This window comes from Chenopodium album, chromosome 4, assembly GCF_948465745.1.
Source record: "Chenopodium album chromosome 4, dcCheAlbu1.1, whole genome shotgun sequence".
Lineage (NCBI taxonomy): Eukaryota > Viridiplantae > Streptophyta > Magnoliopsida > Caryophyllales > Amaranthaceae > Chenopodium > Chenopodium album.
Window position 1 is genome coordinate 36101133 of NC_137837.1, and position 15078 is coordinate 36116210.

The 15078-nt window shown below is 34.6% G+C and overlaps 1 long non-coding RNA gene across 3 annotated transcripts; it reads right to left on the bottom strand.

Annotated features, from left to right (window-relative positions):
• Positions 1–895: 895 nt before the first annotated feature.
• On the bottom strand, positions 896–5448 carry LOC145626929 (uncharacterized). 3 transcript variants are annotated; one of them, XR_014111186.1, is made up of 4 exons: positions 5221–5448; positions 4092–4139; positions 3685–3777; positions 896–1493 (listed from the first exon to the last, which is right to left on the bottom strand). It is a non-coding gene; the product is annotated as an uncharacterized LOC145626929 (long non-coding RNA). The 3 variants fall into 3 exon arrangements; XR_014111187.1 differs by having other exon boundaries at positions 3685–3840; XR_014111188.1 differs by lacking the exon at positions 3685–3777.
• Positions 5449–15078: the final 9630 nt, after the last annotated feature.

The window sequence follows — 15078 nt, forward strand, 5'->3', positions numbered from 1 at the left end:
TTTAAATTGAATAAGCGTTCAAAATCCTTATAATAATATTCGTTTATTCTAGGGATTACTACAAGATCTAATAAAGGGAAACCTAAAATAGCACCAAAATTCTTCCGGCAAAGGGCTTATTTCATCATAACCTAATCTAAAAAAATGTGTGTCCACATCCCAATATTCTAAGGCGGTATGAATAAAGTCTACATCAAGATCTACTTCCTTGACACCATAAATACCCCCCATATAGAAAACATCTAACTTTTTTCTCTCCTCGGCAGTTAAAGACCAACACCATTCACGAGTGAAGTTGGTAAAACCTGTAGAGACTAGAGACATGATTATTATTTTTTTTTTCAAAAGCTAAGAATATATTTAATCTGCTGAAATTATGAAGAAAATCGGCTGGGCAGGGGGCTATTTATGCACAAAATCGGCACAGTTTTAATCTGGAAAGGATTCAGAGTCAGCACCCATCAGCACCAGACGCTAGACATTGGCGCCTGACGCTAGAGCCTTGCGCCAAACATTAAGCGTAGCGCCTAGCACTAAACCAAACAGCTGACATGTCTTATCATACGAGCTTCTCAAAACCGCGTTTTTTGCTTGATTCGAGTCTGACCAATGACTTTTCGATTTTTTATTCTTTTTATACCTTTTTTCTAAATTATTTATTTCTTCTTCTTAATTATTATATCCATTATATTAATTATATTATTTTTTGGATACTATTTAGACTTAACTTTTATGTTATAATAAATCCAATATTTTTTTACTTTTATTTTTTCATTTTTTTCCTTTTGGGGAAGAAAGTCGGATACCCTCCATCAATAATAAAAATGATGGAATTTTTTCGCTTCTTTGCACACACAAACATGCACATAAAAAAAATTAATTAAAAATGAAAAAATGATAAATAATAAATAAATACTGAATAAACTTATAAGTAATATGTATGTACAAACATGTCTAAATTATGAGTCTAAATAAGGGCAAAATTCTATGCAAAGTAAAAATAAAAAAGCACAAGAGTAAACTACGGTGCCGGGGGACGTACAACCATCATCTCATAAAACTTCACTGTACAAGGAGTAACCTCTCCACTAGCTCCAGCTCTAGCTTCGGTCTCCTCGGCAGGTGGAAAACTCAGCACAGGACCCGTCCACCCAAGATCGACCTGAGGCTGCTTCGATGACAAGCCAACTTTGTACATCCTATATAACTAGATAAGATTACAAAAAAAAAATTAAAATAAAATTAATCAACAATAATAAGAGTATATAGTTAATTAAATTACCAAATTTATAAACGAAAAAATCAACACAATTAATTAAAAAAAAAAGGTCGTATATTATAGTAGCTTGTCCCTAAATAAATACATCACTAATATAATTAAGACTAAAAACTAAAATAGATAGATGATGGCGTTATAGACGATGTAGTCGCTTGTTTTGATGCTCAAGTGTTCTGGCCTATTCTCTTGTTGCACCTACATTGCCTTTTCCAATCTTCAAAAAAAAAATACAAAGTATAAATTACTACATTAAACAATATAAGCTTATTCACACACACATACACACACAAGCATATAATTCCATCTTTCCATTGCTAGAAACCACCACATACGAAGATAAATCAGCAATCGAATTAGGAGCACAACCAAATACTAGGGTACCACCAACGGGCTGTCCATGATTATCCACTACAATGCCCGAATTATCAACTAGTAGAAGCACCTTCTTATTTTTTTGACAACAATTTGAGATAAGGAATAGCGGCCGTGTTAGGCAGAACAACATGAATTGTAAATACCAGAATTACGATATGGGTTTTTGTATCTAGTTGATCTGCAATCAAATACCAGAATTGTTACAGCAACTGATCTGCATGGATGTGCAATTGTTACAGCCTGTGAAAATATCAAATCAACATGCCCTATAATACAGGACATTAAACTATAAGCATTATCAGTTTCTAAAATCAATGAATCATCAAGCCATGCCATACTCTTCTCACCATCAATACACGATATTTCCTTTAAAACCACGAACAACCCACGTTTCCCATCGACCTCTCGATCTTGCTTACTACTGCCTGAATTCAGCTCAATGAAAACCACTTTCTTCCCCATTGCCACCACAAAAAGGTAGGCACCATTATTATCCACTCCCCTAGAATTGGATTCCTTAACCCTCGCCCCATTCGATCTACCCCGCCACCTAACTTTTTCATAAGCCTCCCACCTACACTACTACCACTACTACTAACTCCCTGTTCATTAATCCAATTAGAATTTCCAGATTCAATACTACAAACCCTTCTAGCAACAACATAAACACCCTTCAAAATCCCTAATTTTTTAACAGGTTATAACAATTGCAGATCAACTAGATACAAAAACCCATCATATAGAACCAAAATTCTACCAATTTGATTAACAACATAAATTGAATTAATACCAGAATGACTAATACTAACACATCAGATATAATTTGTTTGCATTCAGATGCATTTGAAGCACAATAATCCTATAAGATTATTAACAACTTAAAATAGCCATTTCATTCACCAATTGTAAATAAGCTTTAAGCATACAAGAACTCAAGAGTGAACTTGATTGCATGAAAGACCAAACACATATTGAAATCAGATTAGTCTACTAAGCAACAACTTAATAGTTAAGTATCAATGTATCAAATCTGATTTTCAGATCTGAAATTTAGTTTTGAACTTCAGATCTGAAATTCAGCTCTAAATTCATTTCTGAAATTCAGCTCTAAATTCAGTTCTAAAATTCAGCTCATAATTCAGTTCTAAAATTCAGCTCTGAATTCAGAACTGTAATTCAGCTCTGAATTCAGTTGTGAAATTTTGATATGAATTCAGTTCTTAAATTCAGCTCTAATTCAGTTCTGAAATTCAGAGCTGGATTCAGTTCTAGATTTCATCTTAGTATTCAGTTTAAGGGTAACGTAGATAATGAGCTGAGGCAAGCATGGGTTCCTTTGCTTACCTAATTCCAAAGCTCAGAAACTAAAGGCAATGCACTCGGCTTAAGCTATGGGAACAAGATGGAGCCAATATTTATTAGTTATAAACCCCCTAAATAATTCATAAGCAATAAGCCTTTTGGTCCAAGATAATATAACCATCATTATGAACCATGCAATTATAAGACTTTTGGTCCACAATAATGTTTTCAACCATAGAGCAAAGCAAGCAAATGTTTATAAAATTAAACAGCTCAAACCAGCTTCTAATGAATGAGTAGAACCATCAATATGAGCCATGCAATTATAAGAGTTTTGGTCTACAATAACATTTACAACCAAAGAGAAAAAAAAGAAAATGTCTATATATAAAAGGACACAGCTTAAACCAGCTTCTAATGAATGTGGAGAAAATTATAATGCGGAAAAAAAAAAATTACCAATGAACAAAGATATCATGTCTCTTAAGCAAGTTTGAGATTGCTCATGGTTCATAAAGATATCATGTCTCATTATGACTTTAGCAAAGCCACAAAGATTTCAGAAAACCAAGTTAATCTAGTTCTAGGTCAATCTATTTTTCATCAGACTAATAAAGTAATTACACACTTCAATACTTACCATGCAAATATATACTTCATAAAATATAACTAGGGACTCTAGCATCTAAGCAAAGCACATTTTATAAACAGAAATGCAACTTTGTTACCTAGTGGTTTGCCATTTCTAAGAATTCAGGTGTTTTCTTTAGAAGAATTGGAGATCTATTCCCTTGACGAACTGCACCCACAATCTCAGAAAACTGTCCAACAAGTGCATTGAAGAAAATTATTGTGTCCAACTAGTAATCACCTCTCATAGTATTCTACATAAAATGTGACATAGAGTTGCTACATTATTAAAATATTAACTAGCGAAAACAAATGTCCAATAAGCGAAAGTTTAATAATGCAAGCTAAGCTAAGATACAGAGGCTATACAATGTAACTTTTAGGGGAAAAAAATGTATAAACAATATCTTCCATCTATCCTTTATCAATATTGTTACTCAAAATTTTCACAAAAAAAGATAACTCAAATTTCAAGGAAAATAAAGAGTAATGCAAAGCTATATACCTTCAAATCTGTAACGACACCTAAGGTGTAGCCCCTTGGTATTATCACCTATGAGAGAAAGTGTACATCAATAAAGCACAATGAAAAATCTAAAACATTACTTCAACTATCATAACAAAGAAACTGCATACTACTCAAAAGTTTCCTCAATGTAGCCCACACATAAATCACACAGCATCAATTTAAGAAATGAGATAATAAAAGAAGAAAAAGGGAGAGAAATAGACATAGAGCAAGCTAAGAACAAAGCTAATGCGTCTCTTTGCAAATATATTTAATAATTCTTAATCCACTTACTGGTCAAAGAGAATACCATCTTACATTAATCGAGAAATAACATTTGAATCCCGTACCTTATACTCTGTAATGTAATAGAAGGCTCGCAATATATATGTTGCAATTTTGGGTTGGCTTGTAAGAAATAGTAAGCTCAAGTTTTTCAACATAAAAGACTTCCACATTAATAGGTTCAGTAAACTAGCCTGAAATTATGATATTCTTCTTCCTTGAGTCCTTGTTCATCACATCTACATAGCATTCTAGCAAGACAATACTTTGAACATAATTCGCTAACTCGGCTTAAATAACTTCTAATCTATATTTTCCATTAGTTTCAAAGTCATCCCCTAACCTCTCAGGATTCAAAAACATACTAAAAACCTTTTATTATTGTCAATTTGGTTTCAAATTATTATCGGAAAAAATTAATACAAATTCATATAAATTTGCAGACTTTTATAATTTAGAAAGAAAAAAAATTTAAAATTACATTTTTACCTTAAAACTGTAAAAAAGAACCTCAAAATATTTTAACACAATAAAAAAAAATAAAAAAAAACAGAAAAAAGAAACAGATTGTTCTTAAGTAATAGCAGGTGAGTAGCCAACTGAAAATGGTGCTTCGCTCAAACATATAATAAAAGAAGGCTATTTTTTCCAGAATTTTATCTGAACAGTAGCAAAAAATTGAACTGAATAATATGTATAAACAAACCCTAAAATATCAATTGCTCGTGAATCAAACCCATTTCAGACCAAATTTTCGTGAAATTATTGTAAAATAAACTCTATAAACAAGCTATAGGACTCGAATCGAAGAAAAACTAAAGCCAAAAAAGAAAGGATGTACCTCAATTTTATCGGCAAAGAGAGGAGGAAATTAAACACCATTGAAGGCCGGCGGGAAGAGAAAATTAGGCAAGCAAAATTATTGATGAGTAGTGTAAAGGGAACGAATTGAAGATCTGACATTGAAATCCATGATTTTCTGAATCACTTTGCAGAATTTCGTAAGATATAGGAGAGATGAATAGTTAGGGTTAAGAAGTGAGAGCTCAGAGAAGTGAGAAGGGTTTTCAAGTTTAGTACTGTGGGCAGTTTTATTATTTCTGAAATTTTAAAACCGTACGTGGGTAGAGCCAATTAAACTCACGAGCCCTACACGTGTTGTTCTCGACGCTTATTTATGTCGAAAATCAATCTAGGCGTCGAGAAAACACGCATATTATATTTACCACCTGACGCCCTTGCCTAAGCGTCGAGGCTAAAGCGTCGAGAAAAGACTCATTTTGAAGTAGTGAAAGGTAAAAGCTGAAAATCATACCGCCACCTCCTCAGCCAGTACAGGGACTGGAGCTAACAACGGAAACAACTCCTCTTCATAGCACCGCCCAGGGATCGTATAAAATCGCCAAGGGGTACCAGCTCCCTCTGACATGCTCACCAACCTCGCGGCATTGAACATGTGACGCGGTGGAGGAGCAGGAACGACAATGGTGTCCGAGGAATGATGAATAACAACCCTCTCTCCAAGATTCGTGATCGCTCCATATGTCCCAATGAAATAGCGACGCTCAGCATTATAGTGTCCGGCTAGCCCAGGGACAACCAAGCTGACCCACGGCCGGTACAACACGTCAGGCTCCTGTTAAGAATTCCTATTAGATAAAAATCCATCGAAGGTATTACGAAGTGTTCAAATATATAAAAGAACCATACCGAGAGGATCCAATCTCGAACGTAAGCAGTAGACATCCCAGCACGACGGCTTCCCCAGGAAGCACTCATTGGAAACATGCGCGGCGATGGTCTCGCTGGTGCAACCGAGGGAAAGTACTCGTAGAACCAGATCTACAAAAGGCAAAAGTCATTAGCAAATGCTAATCAAATCTAAGAGCTAAACTTTAAAGGGAGATAAAGTATACCTCTACGACCCTCCAAAATCCAGATAGAGCGACGTTCCCCTTGAAGGACTAGTGTCGACACAAGTCTGGTAACGCTTGAATGAAGTCAGCATAGTCCAAGCTGGCCCAATCATAAAACCTAATCAAGTGTAGATCACGGACCACAGGCAAGTAGTAAAGCGGTACTCTACTACCCTTGTCAGGGGAGAACGTCCCTGACAGCAAAATAAGCACAAAGATGCGCACCCTCTACTCTCGGGTGGTCGCATCATCATCGAAAGCCACTGCTACAGTCGAACGGCCAATCCCCTTAGCGCTGAACTCAGTCGACTCTACCTCAACATGAGCCCGAACAACAATCGGACCCAAAAGCTCCTCAACCTCAGGGGAAAAGACGCTGATCTCGTTGTCAAATGGCAGTGCAATAGAGCTGAACTCCATTCCCGTAATGAGACTGGAGTCGGTCGGGGTGACCATCATCTCACCCCAAGGAAAGTGGAAAGTGTTGGTTGTGTCCCAAAAGAACTCCACCAGAGCACGAACCACGTGATGATCCTCGCTAGAGGCAATCATGGCCTCTGATGTCTCGAAGAGCTTAGTTTGTCCGTAAGACTCCCAGAGAAGTCTCACCTCTCCGTCGTTGCCGATGTAGATCTTGTACAGGTCGCCAAGGTGTCGCAACCTGAACCATGGCAGCGCATCCTACCAATCTTGATTACCCGTTGCACCCTCTCATAAATATGGTGGACGGGAGAGAAGTACAGAGTCCGCTCATCCCACTCTAGGAGAGAGCCGAGAGAAGTGGACGGGTCGGCGTCGTCCTCTACGGGCTCGTGCTCCCGTCGAACGTCTCGGGACCGTGAACCCGAACCTCGCTGTCTAGCCATGCTACATTGTGCAGAATTATAATAAATTAAGGCTCTATAGTGTCAAAGGTTCGCCTAGCCGCATGATACTATGTTCGCAAAAAACAGAATATGTAGTATGAAAATAGAGCACAAACTCAAATTGAGCATATACGACATTTTTCAAGCATTCAAACAATTTCTTTCAATACTATAGTAATTATTGTGATCAATTGGACAAGAATTGCTAGCAAAAACGTCAAGAACAAGCCACATTGTCTGCCCGACCTTAATAGGTCCAACAATGGTGATTTGTTCGTTTCTTCAAAAAATTGAGTCAAACAAGTCTCAAATTACTCCCAAAGCAATATTTAAACATAATCAAGCAATTTCATTGCGTAAAATTTGACAAACAAAGAGAATTAAGCAATTTAAGTTTTTAATTTTCAAGAAATTCGTGAACAAACTTATGGAAAATTCATTAAAACCGTAGTGAGTTTGAGGAAAAATTACATAGATCAGGAAAATGGATGGAATAAGCTTTGATTTGCAACAAATTTGAGCGAATTCGGTTGAGAAACGAGAAAGAACGAGTGACTTGAAGTTCTGAGCGAATTATCGAGCAAAAAACGAGCAGTAGCAGCGGAAATGAAGAATAGAAGGGTATTTATGGAAAACCTAACTCTAGTGCCAAGCGACAGGCCTTGGCGACAGTCGATAAGGCTTAACGCCTGGCGCTAGTGCCAGCGTCCGGCGCTACAGCCAAATATGCCTCGCTAGCGTTATATTAGCGGCGATAGATTATCCAGCCACTCAGTGCGGTTGTTCCGACCTCTTACAATATATTTTGGGTTCCTTGGTACGCCAGTTAGCCCCTCTAAGAAATTTGACATGATTAAGTAATCGGCTTGATTACAATTGCATAAAGTGATCGACCTGATGAATAATCGTCTCACTTAGCTTAAAGCGCCTAAGCATTCACTACTACAATTCCCTTGCTTTTTCGACGCTTTTGGGTTGACGCTGTGCGTAAGGCGTCAATGAATAAATTTATATCCCGTGTCTTCTCGACGCTTTTTGGGGTCTTCATAATGTCTTGACATTAAAAAGCGTCTAGAAAGTCATATCCTTGCACGTGCTTTCAATTGGAAGCTACTCGGGTAAAAGTTATTCGCCCACTGTACATTACTCACTTAACACTGTAACTTCTTCCATAAGCCTAAACCTAATTACCGAATACCTCTTCGTCAATTCTATCAAAACTTCTTCAATTCAGTTGGATTTGCTTCACAAAACTTTAAAAGTTCAGCGAATTGGGCGAAAATGGTGGTAATTTCTTTCGTTGCTCTTCAATTTCTAGTAATCTTCTTGCTCTTTACAAATTTGTTGGTTATTTTGCTAATATATCATTCGAATGCCTCTATGAAATCATTTTTTTTTTAATTTCCTTGGTAGGATATAAATTTTCTTTGATTTCGATCTTCATGCCCTCTCTGTCTTGCATAACTTCCAGATCTACCCTAAATTGAGGTAACAAGTTTTAAAAAATTAAGGGTATATTCTTCTCGCTCTGTAGATTATCGATTTTTTTGGGGTTTTTTTTTTGCCCATCTATTACATTTTTCGATTGGTTATTAAGGGTTTCATTTGTTTAATTTTTTTTTTCAAATATGTAATTACCGAAATATTTCAAATAATTCATTTTTTACAAGGGTTTCGGGATTCATGCCAAGGTGTCTTCTCCCCTTTTTAGTTTATTTGTTAATTGATTTTCTGCCTTTTTTTTGTTTGAAATTAATCAGAATACCGGTTTTTCTTTTAATTGTTCTATGATTTTCGTTTCTATGAGTTTGATTGTATACTTGAATGAAATTAATGGATCTTTAGGATGAATTCAGCAAGCTAAGTTAAGAGTAATTTATATCTCTTAACAAATTATTTGTGGGAATGTAGTTAACAGTAAGATTTGCATGTCTTAGCTAGTTTATTATCAGTATGACAATATCATCCTTTTGAATCTTATACTGAAAAATATGACCCAAAAATTCTCCATTAACATGTACTGTCAGTGGTAAAGAATTAAATCCTCTCCGTCAAGAATACTTGGTTGTAATTGAGCACATAATTCTCAATAGTTTTAGGAACTTGGGCTATGAATGTACTATTTTTTGACATTTTCCTTGCATTGTATGATGAAAAAGCTTGATACCCTTGTAATTTGATAAGTGATTAGTACAATGAGTGATTTTTTTGATAAGAAAATGAATCCGGTTCTTTGAAGAGCAATGTAATTTCCTGTTTTCATTTTCTTTTCCTTTATATTTCTTTGTTTTTTAAATCTAGGATTCTTATTAGTTCTTAATATTTGTATTTCATTATAGAGCTTTTTGTGTCTTAGCTTGTATTATAACCCAATAACCTCATACTAATCACATATCAGATAACTATTGTTGAACCTTGTTAAAAATTTTGGAGTACACGAAGGTTTTATTTTTTAAAAATTTGATATACTTGTTTATCTTGGTGAATTTCTTTTTTTTCGGTATTTTGTTGAAAATTTTTTGTTAGAGGGAGTTAAATTATCAATTTCAAATCAGAATATTGAACTGCATCTCTGCCTTTCTCAAAGAGTAGATCAATTGAAAAGGTGAGATGCATGCTTCTAAGTAAAATTCATATCTTTATCTCTCTTTGAATCAATTTATAGAACTTGACCCAAAATTGTAATCTATGTCGTCCCTCTTAGTGCCGATTGATAATATTAAGGTACATGCTTTCTCTTTGAATCAATTAATAGATCTTGGTTTAATTTAATGTTTTATTTTTTAATAATCTCACATATTATGTTTAGATATGGGTTAGCTTCATGAGTAATTGAGATTTTAGGGTTTCTGTTATGTTTCATATTATGCTTTTGGTTTAATTTAATTCATAAAATTAGGCTTTTGTTTCATTTTTTGAATGAGCATGATTGCATTGTTTTTCGTCTCACAATTCCATCACAATTCGCATTGATTTTTGTATGAGCTATTGTGAGTGCTGACTTCATTTGGCTCGTTCTCCTTCGTTAGAGAAGCTATTTAGGTGATTTTTTTTTAATTTGGGTGTTTTTTTGTCTACTTTCTTACTGTAAAATTTCATTATTTTTGGATTTTATTTGCTATTAAAGTGGTCTGTTTCTTTCGGACTGGTTTGTTTCTCTGTTTTGTTCGAATTGGTCTATTCTTGCTGTTTGGGTGGGATTTTAATAGAGTTATTCTGTAATTTCTCTAGGGATTTCCTCTTTGATTTAGGGTATATTTGAGGGTGTTTGAAAATATTATTGCACTCTTTTATTCCCGTGTTGCCTATGTTTTTGTTGCCAATAGAATTAAAGCAGGAATACTTTAGGATTGCTGCTCATATTAGTGCTCTTCACTGCTAATCAATTCTTGTTTATTGTTTTGCTCCCGTTATGATTTGCTTATCTTTTCTTTTTATTTGTGCAACTCTGTCGTCGTCAAGTTGAATTTGAAACTTTGTTAACTCTAGAGTTCTTCTGTACATAATATCCTTGTCTGCTTTTGATCTATATGCTAAAACATATGAAAAATGCAAGATATGTTGATAAGTTTGTTGTAGATTATGAGGGTTGTATATTTAATAAGATTATGGATTATTTTGTTGACATTTTGTTCAATGCAGGAACTTGACTTTCATTTAACAACCTCTATTTTTTGCCTTGAATTGTGATTCTGTGCTAAATAACACTTCAATTATTAATGTCAGTCAAGAGGTGATTATGGAAATCACTGGAATGGAGGCTATTACGGAGGACACATATGTGATGGTGGTTACGGATACGTACCACACCCCCATGACCCAAGAATGTATGCAGCAGCAGCAGGAGATTACAGAGCCTACCCTGTGTACGGCAATCAGCAACAATTAAGCTGATGACAAAGACACGAAAAGAAGAAGTAGCGCGCATGAGGAGAAGCCTCAAAATTATTGATAAGCTTATCTTTATATGTTTGCTGGAAGTATTATCGATAAACTTAGTAAGAAAAATTATCTTCCTGTTAGTAATTGCTTTGTCAGTATTGTTTAAATATTTGATTCATAGACAATAGATATTTTAAGGTTTTTTCATTCATGTATACAATGTATTATTATGTTTTATTGTGCTTCTATTTTATGTCTATTATGAAAATTTAGCATTTTGTTCTACATTTGAAGCACGATTATGATCACTTTTGAGTTGTTTGAAGCCTCTTTTCAATAATTTTTTTTTTTATTTTGTTTTATTGTTTTTGGTTCCGTATGTATTATGATTGTTTAGGTAAAAGTGAACATTCTTTGATATTTTTCTCTTATGTAAATTGTATCTCTAGCTCAGGTGGCCTCTCACACTATTTGCCATGTTCTTGACACGGATATGTGGCCAAACATTCATCGTCGAAAGAAATACCTTTAAGAAGCTTAAGGTGTAGTCATTGGTTGTACCACGCTACAGGATACATGTAAGTTTTTTTTTACCACTTTACAGATTACATGTTAGTTTTATGTATTTTACTAGAAGTGGAAGTTCTAAAACCCCCTACAAAATTTTTATGTTGAAAATGTAAAAGTATTTGACTTTTCCTATGCTTGCTGGCTTTATAGTATCTTTTGCAATGGCAACGAGATGCTATTAACAAGTTGATCAAATAAGCTGCTATCAAATGGATAAAAATTCAGATCAACTTGCTTTTTCCATTATGAGACATGATTATAACTAGATTGAATCCTGGTTTTCTGAAATCTTTGTGGCTTTTTTTGTAAAGTCATAATGAGACATGATATCTTTATGAACCATGAGCAATCTCAAACTTGCTTAAGAATCATGATATCTTTGTTCATTGGTAATTTTTGTTTTCCTCATTATAATCATTAGAAGCTGGTTTGAGTTGTGTCCTTTTATAGAAATTTGGTTGTTTTGCTCTATGGTTGTACATGTTATTGTATACCAAAACTCTTATAATTGCATGGCTCATATTGATGTTTCTACTCATTCATTAGAAGCTGGTTTGAGCTGTGTTAGTTTATAATCATTTGCTTACTTTTCTCTATGGTTGTAAACATTATTGTGGACCAAAAGTCTTATAATTTCATAACAGAATTCAGATATGAAGTTCAGAACTGGAAATCATATTTGAAATCAGAGCTGAAATTCAAAATGCTTGTGTGTGTGTATAAGCGTCGATTATCCTTTTTATTAGCTTTGTTATTGTTTATCTTTACTTATATACTTGTGTGGAGGCTAGCTTGTGTTATACGTGTTACACATGCATATGTATTTTAAATATCATTGTCAAACTTGTTCTAAATTTGGATATATGGAATTGTTTATATCTTGAAACTTGTATTGAGCTGCATAATTAATTTTTCAAGTAAATTATGCTTGTTATGTCGAGGTACATGCTAATTGACATTTGAATTGAGTCTCTATGATATGTATTCTATGCTAATGTCATGTTTGTTTGGTTTTTATTTTTTATTTTTTTTATTTTTCCTTACTACATCATGAGATCAGATTTTGAGACACACATATGATATGTGTAGCATGCTTTCTTTTTTTATTCAGTACATGCTAATTCTATAACTGAAATCAGAACTAAAATTCAAATCTGAAATCAGTTCTGGATTTCAGTTTTGATTTCAGCTCTGAACATCAGAAATGAATTCTAGAACTGAAATCAGAACTGAAATTCAAATCTAAATTCAGTTCTTGATTTCAGTTTTGATTTTAGCTCTGAACATCATAAATGAATTCTAGAACTGAAATCAGAACTAAAATTCAGATCTGAAGTTCAGTATTGGAAATCAGACTTGAAATCGCAACTTCAATCCTAAATTGCTTGTGTGTGTGTGTGAAATTTAAAGCTTGTTTGTGTGTGTGTGTGTGAAAGTCAGAGCTTGTGTCTGTGAAACTCCATAATAATGCTACCAGGGCACTGACCATGCAGCTTAAACTTTAGGTAGAAATAACAGTGACACAGTAGACAGACATATGTTTTTTTGTTCATTAACAGTGAGACCTTTTGATGAAATAACAGTGAGACAGTAGACAGTAGACGTCCACTAAGAAATCTTGATGAAAGACCTTTTGGCTTTTTTTGTTCATTTATATTATTATGTTTATCTCACAATTCTATGTTTAAATACAACATGTTGAATCTTGAGCCTATATTGTGTAATGTACTAATTTATACTTTGTATTTTTTTTTTTTTGAAGATTGGAAAAGGCAATGTAGGTGCAACAAAAGAATAGGCCGGGACACTTGAGCATCAACAAGCGACTATATCGATCAATGTGGCCATCATCTATCTATTTTGGTTTTTAGTCTTATATTAGTGATGTATTTATTTAGGGACAAGCTACATACTATAATATGCGACCTTTTTTTTTTTTTTTTAATGATTGTACTGTGTTGATGTTTTCTTTTCTAAATTTGGTAATTAACTGTACTCTTTTTATTGTTGATTAATTATTGTTTTTTTTAATCTAGTTATATAGAATATTTGTTTATTTTTATTTTTATGTTATTAATTTAATTTATGATAAATTTAAATAATTATAATGTATGTATGATGATAATAATTTGATAAAAGAAAAAAAAAGCTTAACAAATAAATCTAGACGCTTTTTAATGCTTACATAATTGCACATTTTCAAATTTCAAAGACTTTCCCGCCATACCATAGGCTGACTTGAATAAACGCAAGACAACAAAAAGCGTCGCTAAATTTGATTATGTGGACAGGAAAAAGCGTCGCTAAAAAACTACATACATTTGGGATAATGCGCGAAATACGTAATTTTCGACGCTTCGTATATTAGTTTGGACACTAAAAAGCGTCAAGAATCTCGACGCTTTTTTGTGTCCCTGAAAAATTTTCGACTCACGGATTTGCGACGCTTTTTTGCAGCGTCGAGAAATAATTTTTCGACGCTTTTTAGCATCGAAAAAAGGCCTAAAAAGCGTCCAAAAAACACGCTTTTTGTAGTAGTGAATTGGCTCATCGCAAAGCACCGACATAATGGTTCATGTAGCAAAGCACCGACATAATGGTTCACAATTTAGAACGCACCGACATACATGTTCAAAATTCAGAAGGCATCGACATACAGGTTTAAAATTCAGCAAAAGCGCCGATGTACATGCATAGCGGAAGCAAAGCTCAAGCGAGCTTTTCAAGATCGACAAGCGTAGGTCTTCGATAATTTTCCTTGGAATATTATCGCGACAGATGAGGATAGCTTCAAGCGAGGGTATCTTCGGAAGTGTTCCCTAGCTTGCGGAGAGTTGTCACAAAAAACTAAAGGTGATTTCAAGCGAAGTTGTCTTCGATCGTGTTCCCCGGATTGCGTAAGATGGTCACAAAGTGCTAGAAGGTAGTTTCAAGCGAAGCAATCTTCGATGGGGTTCTCTAGCTTGCAGAAGTCTTTCATAGCGGAATTGGAGGCAATTACAAGCTTTGCAGTCTTCAGGCGGCATTCTCTAGCTTGCATGAGGTCGTTAAAAAATACAGAAATACAACAATGAAGCAGCAAATCGGTTACCTTTAGAGACGTGTTCTCGTCGGTGCAAGATACGCATATATTAACTCTTTTATCTGTTTAAATAACACTAGTTTGCAGGTATTGGTGTTACAAGAGTGGTTTAGGATCGGAGAACGTTCTGAATCATTCTCCGCCCCTATCGATACTTTGACTTTTGTTTTCGAAACTTGTGTTTCTCCAAACTCAGTCAAAGTGGGGGATTCTATAGGCACCCATTTAAGTCTCGCCCAAACCAAACCCGGTGATGAGTACCTTTCACGTCGAATGAAGTGAAAGTGTGGAAAGTCTAGTGTTGCGGATGATTTAAATTTCTTTTCTTTTCTCTCTGTTTTGAAAACCTATTTAAAGAAAAACAGCCAATCCAGTTTGGTTGG